Source organism: Aquarana catesbeiana, linkage group LG05 (assembly GCF_042186555.1).
Source record: "Aquarana catesbeiana isolate 2022-GZ linkage group LG05, ASM4218655v1, whole genome shotgun sequence".
NCBI classification, from domain to species: domain Eukaryota; kingdom Metazoa; phylum Chordata; class Amphibia; order Anura; family Ranidae; genus Aquarana; species Aquarana catesbeiana.
In genome coordinates this window covers 196329328-196350493 of record NC_133328.1, presented here as the reverse complement: position 1 = coordinate 196350493, position 21166 = coordinate 196329328, and the positions used below count along the sequence as shown (strand labels likewise).

The following is a 21166-nucleotide window of genomic DNA, read 5'->3' as shown; positions in this document are numbered from 1 at the left end:
ATGAGAAAAAGTAGTACACAAGAAATAAATACAAAAAGATAAAGGTCAGTTCTATCAAATATTAAGCATACACAGGCCAAAAGAAAACAATATTTATTTACCATAGCTCCAGCCATCTCTGAGTGATGGTACCGATCCATACTGTCCTATTCGGTAGCTGTCCTAAATTTGTGTGATGTATCTAGAATATGGAAGGTCTAGTCATGCCCCGAGTTTCCATTCCTTGTAATTTTCTATTTTTGGGCTAAAACTTTAATAATCTGCATTAAAGCCCACATCCAGATAAAACTATTTTTTTTAAGTTATGGATATAGTGGTGAAGGATTATAACCGTGTTGGATTTTTAATAGGATTTTTGAGTCCACTGAGGAAACTTACCCTATTTAATGCCTTCAGAACAAGAAATGGAAACACAGACAGCGATAAACACAATATTTGTAGTAGAATGGGAAAGTTTGAGTCCTCTGTCAAGTTTTTGCTGCCTGTGCCCCTATTGAGGAGGTTTTCTTTTACTTCCTGTCCTGGTTATACTTGTCAGAGGAAATAAGGAGAAATTTCCTTAATGGTTCTGTAGATTTGTGCGCCATACTAGATTATACAATATTGGGTAGGGTGCTATTGCAACCAATGAATGGCCACACCAATACTTTATGGTAATGTCCATTATGGTACATCAATACATTATATGTGAATGACAAGCCACTAATACATTAAGGCCTCATGCACACTAGCCGTCATAATAATGTTAGAAAAACGCCAGTAGCTTTGCAGTGAGTTTTTCAACGTTTTTCAATGTTTTTGCAATAGCGCTTTTACCTTTTATTAGCGTTTTTTCCTCGTTAGCGTTTTTAGCGTTTTTTCTTCTTAAAAAAATATTTTTTTTTTTCTTTCAATGGATTAAAAAAAATGCTGGTGAGCTGTGTTTTTTGAGCATTTATCAGCGTTTTTTGACGTTACAGTGTTTTTACAGCTGAAAACAACTGAAAAACTCCTCTCAGAACCCACTAGTTTTGGGGTTTTTTTAAAGCCAAAAAACGCCCCAGCCAAAAACTGCTGATAACAGCCTAGGTGTGCATTGACACATAGGATAACATGATGGGGAGTTTATTGACTGTAGAAAAAAACACCTGAAGCCAAAACAGCTGCTGTAAAAACGTCCAAAAACGTCCAGTGTGCATGAGGCCTAAAGTGTAGGCACTTTAATGAAGGCACACCAATACATTTTAGCACTGTCCATGGTGGGCTACCAGCACATTAAAGTGTAGCACTTGTTGGCACCAATACATTATAATGCTGTCCATGATGGTATACCCGTACATTATACTGTAATGTTGTCAATGAGCCAGTGCTACATCATAGAGTTGTCCTTGCCTGTACATCATCACAGCCCAAACTTTGGCCTAGACTTGTGTCAGGTCAGTTTTTACCGTGTGTGCTCTCCCCGTGGAGGTTTCCACTGACTTCCAATCACAGTAACAATGGCCAGTGAAGCACTAGGTGAGGAGGAATCACGCCAACAAAGACATATAAACCAACACAAACATTTCTGCAGTAGGGGAAAGAGACCTTTGTAAGGTGTGTCAGCTCTTATTTCTAGTCCCGGTATTGCTGGTCACAAAAAGTGATGGTAAATGTACCCAACAAGGACACAGAAAGCAATCAAAACTGGAAAGAGGTTCCAACACATTCTTACTTTACGGAAAAACATTATTGTCTAGAATTACACTTACAAGGGGATGTATAGTGTTTTTGTTCATATTTGGAAAAAAGCCTATTTACAGTCTTTAGATAAAGCTAAAAATATACACACACAAGTGAAGGAAAAATAACTGTGACCCCCCCCCCCTATTTTTGGCAAGATGCATGGGAGAGACAGTGCACCTGCTTGTGCCATTGTCTCTCTTTAGATATTGGATCAGACAGAGAGTGGATGAGAAACAAAGAAAAGCAATAAAAACTTTCCCCAGCAACTTTCTAAAAAGCCAGCAAAAAAAATGGCTAAACTATTTTAACTACTCAGGTTAAAAACTAACTCTTTCTGCATCCATTTGCAAATACATGCAAAGACAGCTAGTGTCCAACGTATATAATAAATGCATGAATTGAGCATGTTACCAGGAGACTGCCCTTGCCTTTTTTTCCTTTTTAAATCAGATGTTATTTGTAAGTACTTTGGTATAAGTACAAAAACACAACAACTCAAACATGACTTAAAGTGGAGGGCCACCCTGTAAATAGAAATGCCACCAAAAATCCTAAAAAAATTAAAAAAAACATTTGGGAAAAAAAAAAAAATTTATACTTACCTAAACCCTTGTTGCTAGTCAGTCTTCCTAATCTGCCTCTTCCTATTCCACGGCGCGTTCTTCTCCTCGGTGAGCGGCCCCGTTGTCTTCTGGGAACTGTGTGTGTTCCCAGAACACCACGGGGCCATTCACAGATCGCAGAGCCGCTCGCGCGTGCGCAGTAGGAAACTGGCAGTGAAGCCGCAAGGCTCCACTGCCTGTTTCCCTTACCTAGGATGGCAGTGCCGGGACCCGAGAGCCGAGGGACGGGTCGGCCTCAGGCGGCCGACATCGTGGGCACCCAGGACAGGTAAGTCTACTTATTCTACAGTGTTTGTAGCTGCTGACTTAAAATTTTTTTTTTAGGTGGCCGGAATCCCGCTTTAAGCTGGCCATACATTATACAATTTTCTTATTCAATTACCTTTAGATTTACCTTCAACTATGTAGTGCAATGGCCTGCCTGATTGCATAGACATTGAAAGTGTTTGGGTTTGACATCATATTATATGGTTTTGATAAATCTAAAGAAAAATTGTATAATGTAAGGCCAGCCTTACAGGCAATTACAGTCCAGTAGAGCTCCAGGGCATGAAGTAAACCGTACAGGGTTGCATAACATCACAGCCTGCTTGGTAGGATTACACAGTTCACAAAGTTAAAGTAGAGATCTGAAGGATCTCTACCTTGACTTTACTAGTGTGACCAGATACGGTCAAATTTTCGTGTGGCCTGAAAATAAGTGTGTTGCTCAAACGTTATGCACCTATCAAAGTGATTGTAAATGATCACCTTGTAAAATGACCCATTCAATTTAAAATTGAAATGAAAGGCAAAACATTTGTGTATAGATATAAAAAAAACAAAAAACAAAATTATAAATACCTTTTTTTACCTTATTTATAAGTGATCACATTTCCTCGGTTCTCAGCTGCATATGAGCTAGGGCTGTGATGGCAAACTTTGGCACCCCAGATGTTTTGGAACTATATTTCCCATGATGCTCGACTACACTGCAGAGTGCATGAGCATCATGGGAAATGTAGTTCCAAAACATCTGGGGTGCCAAGGTTCGCCATCACTGAGCTAGGGGGAGGAGGGGGGTGTCAGGACAAGTTTGATGATTGGAGGAGAGCACACTGAGTTCCCAGCACAGCTAGAAAACTGACCACAGTGTGCTTTCCTGCTTAGTGTGGTCAATTTTTAATAGGAAAGCAAGGAGACGGACAGGAACACCAGGAATTTCACACAAAGGAAGTGATACAAAGAGAAGAGGATACTTTCTCATACAAGTACACGGTACAGCAGGCAGATATCAGGAATATGTTGGGATAAACGCTTTAAGCTCTAGTAACCATTCTGCCATGGTAGGGGGTGTCACACAGACCCATTTAATAGCTAAGAGTCTGTGCACAAACAATGATCAGGAGACGGCCAGGGATTCAAATTTATCCAAAGAGGAAGAATGAAAGCTACCCATCACTTTATTATTAATATCGATAATGTCGGACCAGCATCTTTTAAATTTAGGGTATCACCATAAGAAATAAATTAGATTACCCTGGGGTTGATTTACAGCAGTTGGAATTAGGGCATAGGCCAAAATAATGAAAAAAGTCTGCCATCCCCTTCTTAAAGGATACCTGAAATAAAATGTTGCTTAATAGCATCTGAAGACTTCACAAGTGTTTTGGCACAAAATACTGTATTTATAGGCGTATAACACGCACCCTAATTTTAAGAGGGACGTTTCAGAAAAAAAAAATTGAATTTTAAATAACGGACTTTGAAGCAAAATAAGAGTCCGTTCCCATTAATACAGCCTGATCAGTGTCCATCTGCAGCCCCACCATTGCCTATTACTGAAGTCTGATCAGTGCCCATTTGCAGCCTTGCCATTGTCCATCATTGCAGCCTGCTCAGTGCCCATCTGCAGCCTTGCTATTGCCCATCATTGCAGCCTGCTCAATGCCCACCTGCAGCCTTGCCATTGCCCATCATCATTATTGCTATTGCCCATCATTGCAGCCTGCTCAGTGCCCATCTGCAGCCACACCAGTGCCTGGTAATGTAGCCAGTGCGGATGTAGACAGAGCCAGACCTTCTGTGTACTTGGCTCAGCTTGGCACGCAATCCGGAACATGTGACATGCTAGGAGCCGTCCAGGAGGCGGGACTGGGTGTGACTGCGAGCCGAGCTGAGCTGAGCTGAGCTGAGCCGAGTACACAGGAGATCCCGGCTCTGTCTTATCTGGCGTCGCTCGTCCCCTCCTTCCCCTCCGAGGCAATACTATGTTGGCGTATAACACACACCTATGATTTTCTCCCTATTTTCAGGGGAGAAAGGTGCGTGTTATACGCCGATAATTTTTTGCACATATACTTTTTTTAAAAATTTCTTTTTATTGAGATTTTTCCGATAGTGTAGTGTACAACTGGGTGCGTCAAGTGACCCTTCCCCAGTGAAACTTGGCCTCGCAGGGCCTTGAAACAACTAAACCTAACAGATACAAACTAGGCCTACCCTATACCCTCTCCACTTCCTCCCCCCCCCTCCCCCCTCCCAGAAACCTGTCACAGCTCAGGGACATTTCTTATCAGGCTAATTGTTTAGTCTTGCATTTCACATTTTTACATTCTTGCATTTGTGCGTTCACATTAACTTCCACCTTCTTGTCTGTTTCCTTGTTTCAGACTTCCCTTCCCACTTGTACGTATAGTACACTGAGCCTTTACATTTTGTCTTTTGAATTTCATACCATCCAAATGTGTAAGCCATGGAGTAGATCACTTATCCCACCGTATTACTAGATTCCCACCAAACCTTCCATATTTTGTCGAATTTTTTCTCACACCCCCTTGCTCTATATGTTGTCTTGTAAAACGGGAGCATATTGTTGACTAACTGTTTCCAAAACCTGCCCTCTGGAGCATTCTTGTTTTTCCATTTAAGGAGGATCGCTTTTTTCCCATAGAATAGGAGGATGGTTATTAGCGTTCTTAATGCCCTGGTTGGAACCAGGTCTTCTACCAGCCCCAATAAGCAAACCTTTACTGTTACTGGGATGGGAACTGTGATCAGGTCTGAGATGCACTGTGTGATTTCCTTCCAGTATATTTGAATATTTGGGCATGACCAAATTTGCACATATACTTAATAGAGAAAAACTATTTTGGATGTCGTCCTGAGTGCTGACAACCCCTTTCCTTATTCTGGTATGTTGGAGGTGTCAGCAGCCTCAAGGTCTGACCCCCGGGTGGAGCTTTTATGTGGAAAGATTGCAGCGCCTATACACCTGTTACTCTTCTAGTCCCACAATTGTCACAGAACAAATTTCCCCACTGGAAGATTTGCTTTCCTGTGATAAATAAAAGAAAAAATGGAATTTCCCTTTGCTTTCTGTTATGGCTATATTGGTCTTCAAAACAGAGGAGAGGTAAATCTCACCAGTGGGGAAAAAAACAACAGACCACCACTACAAAACGAACAAAAATGTTGGGCTTTATGAACACTTTTATCACAAAAAACCTGAAATTGAAGAAACTAATAGAATACATTACCAATGAATTCTTCTAGTACAAATTACAAAATCTTAACACCTTAACATCATTAAAACTGTTTCAGTAATAGTTGGGGTAGGAATGGGATAAAGCATGATAAAATTATGAAAAAGGAATATGATAAATTATTTAAAAAAAGTATTCAGTGACTACAACAGTAATATGAATGCCACTGGAGTTGGTTAATGCATTTAGGCAAACATTTTTAAATAATGCTTGTGTCTATAAATAATTATATTATTGTTTTTAAAATGGTAGACAGCGTAGCAAGCAAGATATCTTATGTTGTAATTTTTTGAGAAAAATTACAGGAAGAAAAAGAAAAGTATCTGATATTTGTTGTAAACCTTCAGGGATTAGGGGTTTAAAAAATACTGGCACTAAACTTTACAGAATTATAGGCTAAAGTAATATTAAGTGATGTTTCCAAAACCACAACCATTAACTCTATATAAAACCCTGATGAGAAGTAATAACTTGATTTCCAGGAAAATATTAGCATGTCCTTTAACTAACACACCTATCAACACTAAATATTCGGCAAATCATTAACCTACATATAATGAAATAGGCATGAAACAGCCAGTCATCCGGTTGCTAAGTAAGGGTTTGTGGCATGCACATAAATCTTACATTTATTTAACTTGTTTCCAAATTAGTTTTGGGCTATATGCAGTAGGTTTACTTGGTGTAACTAATCTCAAGGTACTTCAGCCTATAGCAGTGAAAAATGGATGACACATACAGTACACAATTTAAATAATACATATGTGAGAACAATAAAGAGTTCAATTTGCAGAGTAATATTTTTAACCATTCAGTTCCATGGCCTGACATTACAATTATATTGGTATTATTTTTTCTCATGGTATGTTGTAAATGTGCATACAGAAATTAGATGATAGTCTACCTATCTGGCAGTTTTCAGCTGGCTTGGGCAATGGCAGCCTCAGACAGCGCCACGTGACCAACCTCAACATTTATGGCTCCCAAAAATTTGTCTTTGGTTTTAGCTTGTATAGGACATTTTCGACATGAAAGTGTATTTTGCCTATATTGACTATTATACATTACCCACTTCCAGACCAGCGACGTACGCACACATCACTGGACTTCAAGTGGTTATACCGGGATGATGCCTGCAGCTGCAGTACCATTTTTTAGAGCCATCAGCTCCCTTGTAAAAGCAATCCTATCGGCTAACTAGCCACTAGACTGCTTTTACAAGCAGCCAGAGGGGACGTCACCTGCCTTCCCTGGCTTTCTCTGGCTCTCCAGTCCCACCAGGAAACCCGAGCGACCAACCAGCGCTTCCGCCAGCTGGTCAGAGAGCCGAAAAAAGCCCGGATCAGCTTTGATCAGCTCTTGGCCATGGTAACCCAGAAGCGATGACCTGAAATCACATCCAGTTTACCCGGATGTCAATGGCGCCTTTTTTATTTTGTTAATATGTTTATTAAGAATTTTCATTCAAAGGAAAAACAATTATATAAAAGTATTACAAACACAAGTCATGTATCCATGAAGGCTCGAAGACAAATAACATAGCCTTCGCAGAGTAGAACAAAAATAACAGTAATATAGAATCAGCCTTGATAACACTGCTAAAAGTCAGAACAATCATGGTTAACTGATAATAGTGCATCTGGCATAACCAAAGAAACAACCTGGGAGAGGAAACGAGTAGACATTCTAACCAGATAGGGGAAAAGAGACTATTAGGGTTAATACCAAGTACACATTTCAACTGCGCCATTTAAAAGAAAATCAAAAGCATTGTTTTTTTTTTAAATAACAAACATTTCATACTTACCTCCACTGTGCAGTTTGTTTTGCACAGAGTGGCCCCAGGTCCCCCTCTTCTGGGGTCCCTCAGTGACGCGCTCCCAAGTCCTGCATCTGTGCCCATTCACACAGATGTAATTTTAAGTAATTTTCTAGCAAAAAATACTGACTGTTACATGTAAACACAAAGTACCAGAAAAGCCTTGGTCTAGAAGTGTTACAAAATGGCATGTCTTCCAGTTAGGTCACCTATCTATCTACAAAGTACAGACTGCTCTCACCCACAAAAATGACTGTGCTAGCACATTTTACAAGTTTTTTACAAGTTTACAAAATGGCATGTCTTCCAGTTAGGTCACCTATCTATCTACAAAGTACAGACTGCTCTCACCCACAAAAATGACTGTGCTAGCACATTTTACAAGTTTTTTACAAGTTTACAAAATGGCATGTCTTCCAGTTAGGTCACCTATCTATCTACAAAGTACAGACTGCTCTCACTCACAAAAATGACTGTGCTAGCACATTTTACAAGTTTAAATTTATATTCATTATTCATATCTTTAACATTCACAGTTCTTTATAATGGTGTGTAATGGCAATTAATTTACTTCCATGACCAATCAAATGCACATATAAGCAATGCCACTGGACTTAAAAAAAAAAAAAAAATAGAAAATATAATTAAAAGCACACGAAATATTATGCTAAAGAAAATCTTTCCTTCATCAATTTTAAACAAGTTCTACCATCTAAACACTGTTGCTTCACTATCATATTCCCTTTGTAGTTTACTGGTGGCATGCCATTTGTTCTGTTTAGAGCCTTTATCCAGTCAAAAACATTTTGAAATTGATTAGATTTGCTTTACAGTCCTCAGAGAGCAATCACAAGAAGAAGACTAGAAGGCTGTTTTACTGTCTGTTCCATCAGCTGTGACCATGCTGATTAAACTACCTAGCATATATTATTCAAACAAATTCAGAACAATATGAAGCAGCTGTGCATACCAAAGACATCGCTTTTCACCTCCAGAACATGGAAATATGCAGATAAAGCACGAATTACATAAATATAAATCACCTACAAAAATGTACACAGCTGTAGTTTTTGGTGCTTTTTAGGCTAAAAAAATACTATCTGAGATACATTTGATGTGAATTCCTTATTGAATGAAGGCTTTTGAGGAAAAAAATGTTCAAAGTTAAAGTTAAACCCTAAAGCTTGGTGTAACAAACAACTGCAAAGGTTTTCTCATTGTAATGAACTATTTCCATTATTTGTTTGCATCTCAAAGCTGCTGATCTTCTACAGCTTCTTTCAGCCACTTTCTATCTACATGAACTCACTGCAGCATTGGCTGTAAATTATAGCACTCTATTGGCTTCCTGAAAGTGACAATGATAGCCCATAAGCTGTAAGTGACAATTCTGTGAGTGGCAATGTCCCCCTATGGAAGTACCTGAGCAAGGACTTTCATAGCAATATTTAAACAGGCTGAAAACAACTTTTGGAGTTTTTTTTAAACATTAAACATTAGCTTTGGTTAGGATCTACTTTGAAGTGGAACTCAATGAAAATCTTGATTTATATATATATTTTTTCATTTAGATATATTAGGGAAGGGTTAGACTATAAATCTGTTATTGCTGCCTGTGTCCCTAATGGGTACAAAGACCCTCACTTCCAGATACAACTAATGGAATGTCTCTAGGACAGGAAGTGTGAAAAATTCACCAATCTGGAATGCAAACAGCAATTAATACTCAAAAAAGGTTATAAACCTTCCCCAGCCTGTTGAAAAGTGTTTTTGCTGCTGTTTGTATTGGATAGATTTTCCCTTATTGCCTATTTTGGTGAACAAAGACACTAGAAGGGAGACAAACAATAAATACCTAGTAGATGTTTAATGCCTTCCCCACTTTAGAAACACAAAGAAAAAAAATTTGACTGGTATTTCATTTTAAACCACACAATAAAGAGTTTTCAGCACACAATACAAATGCTTTTAAAGTGGGTTCAACCACAAAGAAAAGTAGAGTCACCTTCTCAGTCATATGTGATAGATACAACCTACTACATTCCAGAACACTCAAAACCTTTGTTAATTTTTTATTTTATTTTACGGGAAAAGTCTGCCACCTTTACTGAAAGAAAAAGACATTTTAACCTGAGTTGAACACATATTCTCTTTATGTAAGGTCCACTATTTGCTCCTTGGGCAACTTATTTAATTATAACAGGTGAAAACTTTCGTAACTCTATGTTTTCTGAAAGGCCTGTGACACGTGGTAACCTCTAAGTCACATATACAAATAATAAACCGCTTTGTAGCACAATGCACATTGCTACTTTATAACATAAAAATAATAGGTTTCAACCTTATCTTCTGCATAGTTGTTAAGATTATAATTACATAATAACAATCAAGAACAGTCAAGAGAATAGAGCAGCAAAAGCTTTGGTATGATATAATTGCCTTGTCAGAAGACAAGTGAAATATTAAAATACAGTAAACTATAGTAAAATATTGAGGCCACAATGGAAGGTGAAACAAAAACTCAAGTGAAGATTTAGGCTGAATTAACACTATTTGCGGAGCGGCTCACAGCAGATGGTCCGGTGAGTCCTTGTTCTCTGTTTCAGGGGCGAATCAGGTCCAAATTTTTGTCTGAATTCGGACCTGAAACGGATCCAAAGATGCACAGGACCCTTCTGCAGTGCACTCTGTGGCCGCCCCGGATATGTGTGAACTGGCTCCATTGAGAGCTGGTCACACTCTCCTGTCATGCGAATTGGATGCGGTGAAACCCATATCCAATTTGCATAAGTGTAAACCCAGCCTTACTGCTACAATGACAAGAAGCTTGGGTTTGTATCTATTGAAACTGAATATTTTACTGAATTTGGCATTTAAGATGATACATGATAATTAGATAATAAACTGAATTTTATAAATTACTGAACATTTGTCTATTTCCTACCAAATAAATAAATAAAAATACAGAGGCATAACTGATAAACACAATCCAATTCTTATTTTTGACTCTGGCTCATTTCTTGAGGTTGAAATAGCTGCATAATTTAATAAACATAAATAACATTTAGTGTCCGTTATGCCTTTGTGCAAAGAATTAGCGATCACTGACCCCTAAATGCCCACTTCCTGCTTCTTTAAATGCCATATTGCTGAGTAAAAATGCTGTTTTAAATTTAACGTAATGAATTAGGTCTTACAGGGGGCCATTTACTATAGCGAATTAGCGCTAAAACGGTATTCACTATAGCGCTGGTAAAGATTACTCCCAAAATCGAGTTTACTATAGTTCCCTGAAAACAACTAGCGCCCAAACCCTTACTGAAAACCTGAACTAGTGCACATGGAAATAATGTTTAGAGCATGATATAATTGCCTAAATGGTAATGAAATATGCGGTATATTGTTTAACCACTTCAGCCCCGGAAGAATTTACCCCCTTACTGACCAGAGCACTTTTTGCGATTCGGCACTGCGTCGCTTTAACTGACAACTGTGCGGTTATGCGACATGACTTCCAAACAATATTGATGTCCTTTTTTTCCCACAAATAGAGCTTTCTTTTGGTGGTATTTGATTACCTCTGCGGTTTTTATTTTTTGCGCTATAAACAAAAAAATAGCGACAATTTTGAAAAAAACATAATATTTTTTTACTTTTTGCTATAATAAATATCCCCCAAAAATATATAAAAAAAACATTTTTTTTCCTCAGTTTAGGCTGATACGTATTCTTCGACATATTTTTGGTAAAAAAAAAAATTGCAATAAGCGTTTATTGATTGGTTTGCGCAAAAGTTATAGCGTCTGCAAAATAGGGGATAGTTTTATGGCATTTTTATTAATAATTTCTTTTTTACTAGTAATGGCGGCGATCAGCGATTTTTATCGTGACTGCGACATTATTGCGAAAACATCGGACAATTTTGACACATTTTTGGGACCATTGGCATTAATACAGCGATCAATGCTATAAAATTGTATTGATTACTGTAAAAATGTCACTGGCAGTGAAGGGGTTAACCACTAGGGGGCGGGGAGGGGTTAAGTGTGTCCTGGGCAGTGATTGTAACTGTGGGGGGGGGCTAGCAGTGACATGACACTAATCGCAGCCCCTGATGATAGGGAGCAGACGATTGGTGTCCTGTCACTAGGCAGAACGGGGAGATGCTGTTTACATCGGCATCTCCCCGTTCTTTAGCTCAGTGACACGATCGCGGGTATCCCAGCGGCGACCGAGTCTGCGGGTCCCGCGGGCATGGTCACAGAGCTCGCGACAGGTGCACGGGCGTGCCTGCACGCCAGGAAATTCAAAGTAGCGTACAGGTGCGTTACTTTGCCCAGCCGTGCCATTCTGCCGACGTAAAGGTGCTGACAGCGGTCGGCAAGTGGTTAATGATAATCTGCTTTAAAAATGTGTGAAAAAATCATTTCTACATTGAAATATATTTAAAGTCTGAGAAGAGATAAATTTCCTGTCTCTGCACAACTAGGTGCCAACACAACTGAGCATGCTCAGACCTGCAAACAGCTCTCATTTTAGCTCCTATGGCTTTTTTACAGGGTGCTATAGTAAATACCAAAATTAGCACTTGGCTAAAATGCGTTTCTGAGAATGAAAATTGGCGCTATTATAGTCCAATGCAAGTTTCAGCCATTGATTCTAATGGTACAATTGTAACTTCCCTTAATAAATACTTTTGATGTTGAGATGAAATGTATCTTTCTCTGAAATAAATGTTCCTTGTAACAATGTTGCTGCTTCTATTTTGTTTTTTCTCATCTATTTTGTTTTTAAGAATGCTAGAATGTGGAATGTTTTGATAAAATATATTTTTCTATGTCACTTTCACTTGTTACTCTCCATCTCACAACAATCTTTACCCAAACTCACACAGGTGACTTTACAAACCACAAACAATACCATTGCTGATGCTTGTGTGCTTTTTATTATTTCCAAAAAATCATATTTTTAGCCCAAAAAATGTTATATGTGTACCAACATCAGAAATCGAAATGTAATTCCCAAAAATTACAGGGTAACAAAACTATTCTACACTCACCCACCAAACATAACAGAATAAATCAAGCAGAATAACGCTTGAGTAATGTAATGTGATGTGTTGCCCGTCCATTATGAAAGTAAAGCTGTGTCCACTCTAAGGTTTAGACACATTTTAGATTGTATGCTATGAGCAGGGCCCTTAAAACCCAATTGCTAACTGTTTTGTAGCACCATATATCCTGTTTAATATATATTTTTTATGCTAGTAAATGTACATAATTTTGTTTCTGCTGAAAAAATAAAAGTACGTCATTGAGCTTGTTGTTTTTTCTTTTTTCTTTTTAAATTCGTTTTGGGGAAGGTGGTTTTGGGGAACTGCAATATCTGACTTATACCCATAGAAATTATAGTATATAATTGTGCACCAAAAAAAAAAATCTCTTCAGCACACCTGCAAGTAAATGATAAAGGTGTTTAGGTGAAATGTCTTTGTATATAACAGCTGTGGAGAATTGCAGTTAATGAATTCACCTGGTGGATAGGCTGTGTTTGTACGTGTCAGCCCTGGTTGACATTGATGCGATTTGGCATGCAATTTGACACTTCAAATTGCATGCCAAATCGACAGCAATTGTAATTCACCTGCTGCAGACCCAGGGACACATTTCTTATAAAACTCCCTTAAGTTTGCCTTTAAATATCGTTATTTGTAGAAATACAGATTTGCACATCTGCAAATAAATGAAAATAAAAAATACTAATCGTGGTTGCGATCAAATATTTGCAGCTGCGATCAAAAGAGCGTGGTTTCACCTTCTGACCCAGAAATTAGTCATTGTATTGCCCGGAAGTGCCTGTGCTGGTCAGGATCTCTATCTAGGTGGACATGGTGAGGTCCCTCTTTAGCAAATAGGAGGCGCTGCTCATTCTCCGGGTAAGTGTAGGATATGTACTTGTGCTTACTCAATGTGGGGGTGGATGTGATAGATTGGTGTGAGTGGGGTTCATTGATTTGTTTGGCATCACCACACATTTGCTTCTGGCCCATGTGCACACATCACTTCTTGCATTTGTTCTGCTAATGTAAATCAGTAAGAACTATGCAAATATAATCCTTTTATATAAATATATATATATATATATATATATATATATATATATATATATATATATATATATATATGGCTTGTTTCACACTTGGGTGACTTTTCCAGCAAATTTGGACCTCCAAGTTGTATGACAAGTTGTACCCCATGATTCTTAATGATAACCATTCATATCTGTGCTACTTCAAGTCGCACCAACTTCAAAGTAGTCTCTGTACTACTTTGGTATGACTTTCATGTGACTTGAGGTACATAGGTCACTATATTATCCAGGCATTCCCAGAAGTTGGGGCCAAGTTGTAGCGGCAAAGTGGCAGCAAAATAATGTGACTTTCAGTCGCAGCAGTGTGAATGAGATTCATAGATAATATCTTTGAATTTGACCCTATTGTCACTTGTGCATCCTGAAAGTGGGGCAAATTTGTCCCTGCACCACCTTGGTTTGACTGATGCGATTTGAGGTCCATACACCACAAGATTACACAGGCATTGCTTCTTATCACAGCAAAGCTGTGCAATTTTAAGGTCACACAAGTGCAAATAGGGCCTACTTCAAAGGTGTTATCAATTAATCTCATTAGGTTACTTTCACACTTGGGTGACTTTTCCTGCAGCTTTGGACCTCAGAGTCGCATGAAAAGTTGCACCCCATGATTTCCAATCATATCTATGCAACTTCACCCATGTTCACATAGCTCTGAATTGACATGTCAAATTGCAGGCCAAATCGGTGCCTATTGGCGGCAATGAAACTGTCCGAATTGGTGCGACGCCACACCAATTCCCAAAAGTAGTTCTTGCACCACTTTGGGCGATTTCAGGGGGTGATTTCTTACCTCCCAACTTTTTGAGATTGGTATAAGGGACACCTATTAGCAAAAGTATTTAGGCATAGGACACACCCCCCTAAAACACCTCCTTAACCCACTTGCCGCCCGCCCACCATCAAATGACGGCTGGGCGGTGCGGCTCTCGCTCTGGGTGGACATCATATGACGAATGACCGTTCTCGCGGCCGCGGCTCTTTAACCATGTGATAGGCTGTGTCCAATGACAGCCAGTCACATGTAAACACGGAGATGCCAGTAATCGGCGCTCCTCACCTCACACTGACAGAGTGTGAGGAGATGAGAGCCAATCAGCAACATCTCCTCACAGAGCACAGCTAGGTATGTAATCAGGGCACTGATCATCAGTGTCCTGATTACAATTAAGTGCCACCAATGAGTGCCCACTACTGCCAGCAATCAGTAACCACCATTGCCAGAAATCAGTGCCAACCAGTGTTCACAAGTGCCAGCAATCAGTGCCCAAAAGTGCCAGCAATCAGTGGCCATTAGTGATGCCAGTCAGTGCTGGCTATCAGTGCTACCCACCAATGCCCATCACTGTTGCCCATGAATGCTTATCGCTGCTGCCCATGAATGCTTATCACTGCTGCCCATCAATGCCACTCATCAATGCCTATCAGTGCCGCCTATCTGTGCCCACCAGTGCCGCCTATCAGTGCCCAGTGCCCATCAGTGCTGGCCATCAGTGCTCATCAGTGCCACCTATCAGTGCCCATAAGTGTCACCTCATCAGTCATGTCATATTCGTGCCTCCTCATCAATGCCACCTAATCAGTGCCCATAGGTGCCACCTCATCAGTGCTCATCAGTGCTGCCTCATCAGCACTCCTCAGTGAAGGAGAAAAATTACTTATTTACATAATTTACTAACAGAAACTAAGAAAAACTTTTTTTTTTTCAAAATTTTTGGTCATTTTTTTTGTTTTTTAGGAAAAAATAAAAAGCCCAGGAGTGATTAAAGTGGAGTTCCACCCCCCAAAAAAAAAATTAGTAAAGTGCTTAAAAAAAATAAAAAAAAAACATTTGGAGAAAAATTTTTTTTTTTTTTACTCACCTCTAAATGCCTGTCGCTAGGGGGTCCCTCGTAGTCTGCCTCCTTCGGTGCCTGGGCTCCTGACGTCACTTTCCTCAGCACAGGAAGGGAGATCGCCTCTCCACCCTCCCTCTTGTCAATCATCTGGGACACGTGACTGGTCCCAGATGATTGTGGAGCCAGTGACGGCGCGCGGCACGGCTCGAGCATGCGCAGTGGGTGGCTTCACAGCCGGGCGCCCACAGTTAAAATGCCAGCGCCGCCGAGTGGAGGGGGGGACGAGCAGGGCTTCGATCCCCCGTATCGCTGGACCCTGGGACAGGTAAGTGTCCGATTAAAAGTCAGCAGCTACAGTATTTGTAGCTGCTGATTTTTATTTATTTATTTTTTTTAATGGGAACCCCATTTAAATACCAGCAAAAGAAAGCTCTATTTGTGTAAAGAAAATAACAATTTCACATGGTTATAGTGTAGCATGACCGAGCAATTGTCATTCAAAGTGTGACAGCGCTGAAAGCTGAAAAATGACTTGGGCAGGAAGGGGGTGTAAGTGCCCTGTGTTGAGGTGGTTAAAGGAGAATTATTCCAAATAAAAAATTGTTAAATCCCCAAGTGTTTTTTTTTACCAATAATATTCCTTTTGTTTGGCTTTGGAAATTTACAAACAAAGCAACTTAGAAAATAGATGAAAGGTTTAGCACTGGGAAACCCTTTTTGAAAGATAAAAAGTGCATTGTATATACAACTATATAGATCAAAACAAAATGAGGGACAAATAAGGAGGAAAGAGGAACCGAGGGACTTTGTTCCAAAACAGGGACAGTTGGGACTTATGCGATTTCACTAGACATCTGTGCAGGAAAGTGCACCGATGTCTCTGAAATCGCTCACAAAGTGGGGTTGAGGCCCCTTTCACACTTGTGCGACTTTTCCTGTGACTTTGAACATCAGAGTCGCATGACAAGTCATAACCCCTGATTTTCAATGAGTACCATTCATATCTGAGCGACTTCAAATCACACCGACTTCAAAGTAGTCCCTGTACGGACTCTGATGCGAGCTGAGGTCCACAGACCTCAAGTTTACACAGGCATTCCCTGAAATCGCTGAAAAATTGCAGACACAAAATCGCTGGAAAATTGCGTGACTTTCCCTGCGACTCCTGCGTCCATAGACGTCAAAATTACATAGGCATTGCGTAAAGTCGCATCAAAATCGCGCAACTTTCAGGTCGCACAAGTGTGAAAGGGGCCTAAGTCACTGTGCTGAGTACTATTATACCTAGAATATAACGTATGTTCTCAATATAATCATGCTCAAATGGCTGAAAATCACACAGATGGTATCACCTACTGAAAGCTTGCATTCTACTCAGCAGCATATGCTGAAAAGATGCGAATGCCTATTAGCCAATGCCACATCAGCATGAGCACGGTGTTACTATAATATTAATGCCTACAATGCAAAACATTATTCTATAGAATCAAACATTAGTAAATGTATTTTCTATGTAGGTAAAGTATCTCACAATAGCGAGTACACCCCTCACATTTTTGGAAATATTTTATTATATCTTTTCATGTGACAACGCTGAAGATATGACACTTTGCTACAATGTAAAGTAGTGAGTGTAAAGCTTGTATAACAGTGTAAATTTGCTGTCCCCTCAAAATAACTCAACACACAGCCATTAATGTCTAAACCACTGGCAACAAAAGTGAGTACACCCCTAAGTGAAAATATCCAAATTAGGCCTAATTAGCCATTTTCCCTCCCCGGCCTCATGACTCGTTAGTGTTACAAGGTTTCAGGTGTGAATGGGGATCAGGTGTGTTAAATTTGGTGTTATTGCTCTCACTCTATCATACCGGTCACTGGAAGTTCAACATGGTACCTCATGGCAAAGAACTCTCTGAGGATCTGTATAAAATAATTGTTGCTCTACATAAAGATAGCCTAGGCTATAAGAAGATTGCCAAGACCCTGAAACTGAGGTGCAGCACGGTGGCTAAGACCATACAGCGGTTTAACAGGACAGGTTCCACTCAGAACAGGCCTCACCATGGTCGACCAAAGAAGTTGAATGCACGTGCTCAGCATCATATCCAAAGGTTGTCTTTGAAAAATAGACGTATGAGTGCTGCCAGCATTGCTGCAGAGGTTGCAGGGGTGGGGGGTCAGCCTGTCAGTGCTCAGACCATACGCCGCACACTGCATCAAATTGGTCTGCATGGCTGTAGTCCCAGAAGGAAGCCTCTTCTAAAGATGATGCACAAGAAATCCCACAAACAGTTTGCTGAAGACAAGCAGACGAAGGATATGGATTACTGGAACCATGTCCTGTGGTCACAAGATAAACGTATTTGGTTCAGATGGTGTCAAGCGTGTGTGGCAGCAACCAGGTGAGGAGTACAAAGACAAGTGTGTCTTGACTACAGTCAAGCATGGTTGGCGGGAGTGTCATGGTCTGGGTCTGCATGAGTGCTGTCGCCATTGGGGAGCTACAATTCATTGAGGGAACCAAGAATGCCAACATGTACTGTGACATACTGAAGCACAGCATAATCCCCTCCCTTCGGAGACTGGGCTGCAGGGCAGTATTCCAATATGATAATGACCCCAAACACACCTCCAAGACGACCACTGCCTTGCTAAAGAAGCTGAGGGTAAAGGTGATGGACTGGCCAAGCATGTCTCTAGACCTAAACCCTATTGAGCATCTGTGGGGCATCCTTAAACGGAAGGTGGAGGAGCGCAAGGTCTCTAACATCCACCAGCTCAGTGATGTTGTCATGGAGGAGTGGAAGAGGACTCCAGTGGCAATCTGTGAAACTCTGGTGTCATTTCTTCAGTGTTGTCACAGGAAAAGTATATAATAAAATATTTACAAAAATGTGAGGGGTGTACTCATTTTTGTGAGATACTATATGTGCTCAGCTCTGTAGTATAGTGGTATGCCCTGCTACCTTCAAAGGTTCAAGCCATGAGTTCAAATCCCACGGACGGTATCACCTCCTGAAAATGTACATTGTACTCTGCAGCATAATTAGCCAATGCACATCAGTTTGGTTTATTCCATATTTTAACTGTTCAAATGCATGCAATGGTATGTACTTATTCAATAATAATATGGTGTGGAATTCCAAAAATCAAGGAAAAAAACATCGTAGGGTCCCCCTCAGTACATACCAGGCCCTTCGGGTCTGGTATGGACTTTAAGGGGAACCCCAAACCAAAAATTAAAAATAAAAAATGACGTGGGGCCCCCAAAATCAATACCAGACCCTTATCCGAGCATGCAGCCTGGAGGTCAGTATAGGGGGGGGAAGTGAGCACCCTCCCCTTCTGAACCATACCAGGCCACATGCCCCAAAGCACCTTGTCCCCATGTTGATGGGGACAAGGGCCTCTTACCAACATCCCTGGCAGGTGGTTATCAGTCTGCAGGCAGGGGATTTATCAGAATCTGGAAGCCCCCTTGAACAAGGGGGCCCCCAGATACTGCCCCTTATTTGAATGGGTATGGGATACATCGTACCCCTACCCGTTCACCACAAAAAGCAGTGAAATGTAAAAAAAACAATAGCCAGTTTTTGAGTAGTCCTTTATTGTAAAATAGCTCTGAGCTGTCTTCTTCCCTAAGCCATCTTCTCCTGCCACTGTCTCTCCCTCCTCCATCTTCTCCCCAACCTACCTTCTCCCAGAGCTGTCTCTCCTGACACCGCCATCTTCTCCATCTGCTGTGTTCTTCTGCACCGCCGGTTACCCGCTAATAAAAAAAAGCTGCTCTTCTTCTGTGGCAGTCTTCCTCTGCTGTGTTGTCACTCGCTGTGTGGCATCTCATACATAGCCATGGGGCGGGCTCTCCGGGTGGCATCATCGGATGGCCACAGAAGACCGCCACAGAAGAGCGGCTTTTTTTTATTAGCGGGTAACCAGCTGCGCAGAAGAACACAGCAGTGGGAGAAGATGGCGGCGGCAGGAGAGACGGCTCGGGGAGAAGACAGCTCGGAGAGAAGAAACATCAAACACCAGTAAATATATTTTCTATGTATGATTGTGCTATGCCCAATAGGCTAGTGGTCAGCACTTCTACCTTGAAAAACCCAGGCTTTGAAGGACTCATGGGTTCAAATCCCACAGAGAGCTATTAAAAGATTGACTTGGTGAAAAAAAGGCGAATGACTATTAGCCAATTAGCCAAAGCAGCATATGATGAAAATAGGTGAATGCCAATTAGCAAGTGCACTTTAATTTGGCTGATTCTATTATATTAACTCTTCAAATGCATGCATTGGTATGTAAGAATTCAATAATATTATGGTATGGAATTCCTATTCCAATTCTAGCTAATGGGCAGTTTACATTTCTTTGTTTGTTTATTATAATTCGCTTGTGCACTGAAAAAATAAACACAGTTGGTGGATGGTAGGTTGGCTGGGATGTGAACTTATATGCCCCGTACACACGGTCGGACATTGGTCCATGGATTTTTTCCAATGGATGTTGGCTCAAACTTGTTTTGCATACACACGGTCACACAAAGTTGTCGGAATTTCCGATCGTTCTAAACGCGGTGACGTAAAACACGTACGTCGGGACTATAAACGGGGCAGTAGTCAATAGCTTTCATCTCTTAATTTATTCTGAGCATGCATGGCACTTTGTGCGTCGGATTTGTGTACACACGATTGGAATTTCCGACAACGGATTTTGTTGTCGGAAAATTTTATAGCAAGCTCTCAAACTTTGTGTGTCGGAAATTCCGATGGAAAATGTGTGATGGAGCCCACACACGGTCGGAATTTCCGACAACAAGGTCCTATCACACATTTTCCGTCGGAAAATCCGACCGTGTGTACAGGGCATTACTGTGAGTGCTGTGGAGACATCTGAGCAGACCACCAAGCCATTGTGCTAAGTACGCTGAGACCTGCATAATAGTGTAGTATGATTAAAGAATGAACATAAATAATTACCGCTTTATAGTAACAAAATAAAAAAAATAAAAAAAAAAAAACATGAAAAAAACAACATACAATAAATAGGTAACCTAAATGTTCAATATATGTAACTTTACAGAATAGCGGTCATTACTCTGTAATAATCATTCGTAACTGCACTCCTTAGCAAAAGAAGGAAAAAAACTAGGAATACTATATATATATATATATATATATATATATATATATATATATATATATATATATATATATATATATATATATATAAATCTCAAACCAAACAAACATGACCGGTATGCCTAGTGCCAATTAAAATATGTCCTTCTTCTTAGCATCGTTATATATTAGTTAAGCATATTACAAGACAATTTGTTATAGCAGATAAGCCATTGTTTTAGTAAAAACTAATCAGCAATAACTACTTCTTGATTAGATCATTTAAAGAATGCTATCATATAATGTAATTGTTATCTAAGCTGAAAAACATTCAGAAAATGCAGTTAGAATTAGATTTTGATCTTGTAATACGATCTTTCTTGTT

General features: G+C 40.1%; 1 protein-coding gene across 5 annotated transcripts in view; it reads right to left on the bottom strand.

Annotated features, from left to right (window-relative positions):
* BBS9 (Bardet-Biedl syndrome 9) overlaps positions 1-21166 on the bottom strand; it is a 580121-nt gene that overhangs the window by 207529 nt on the left and 351426 nt on the right. The window lies entirely within an intron of this gene.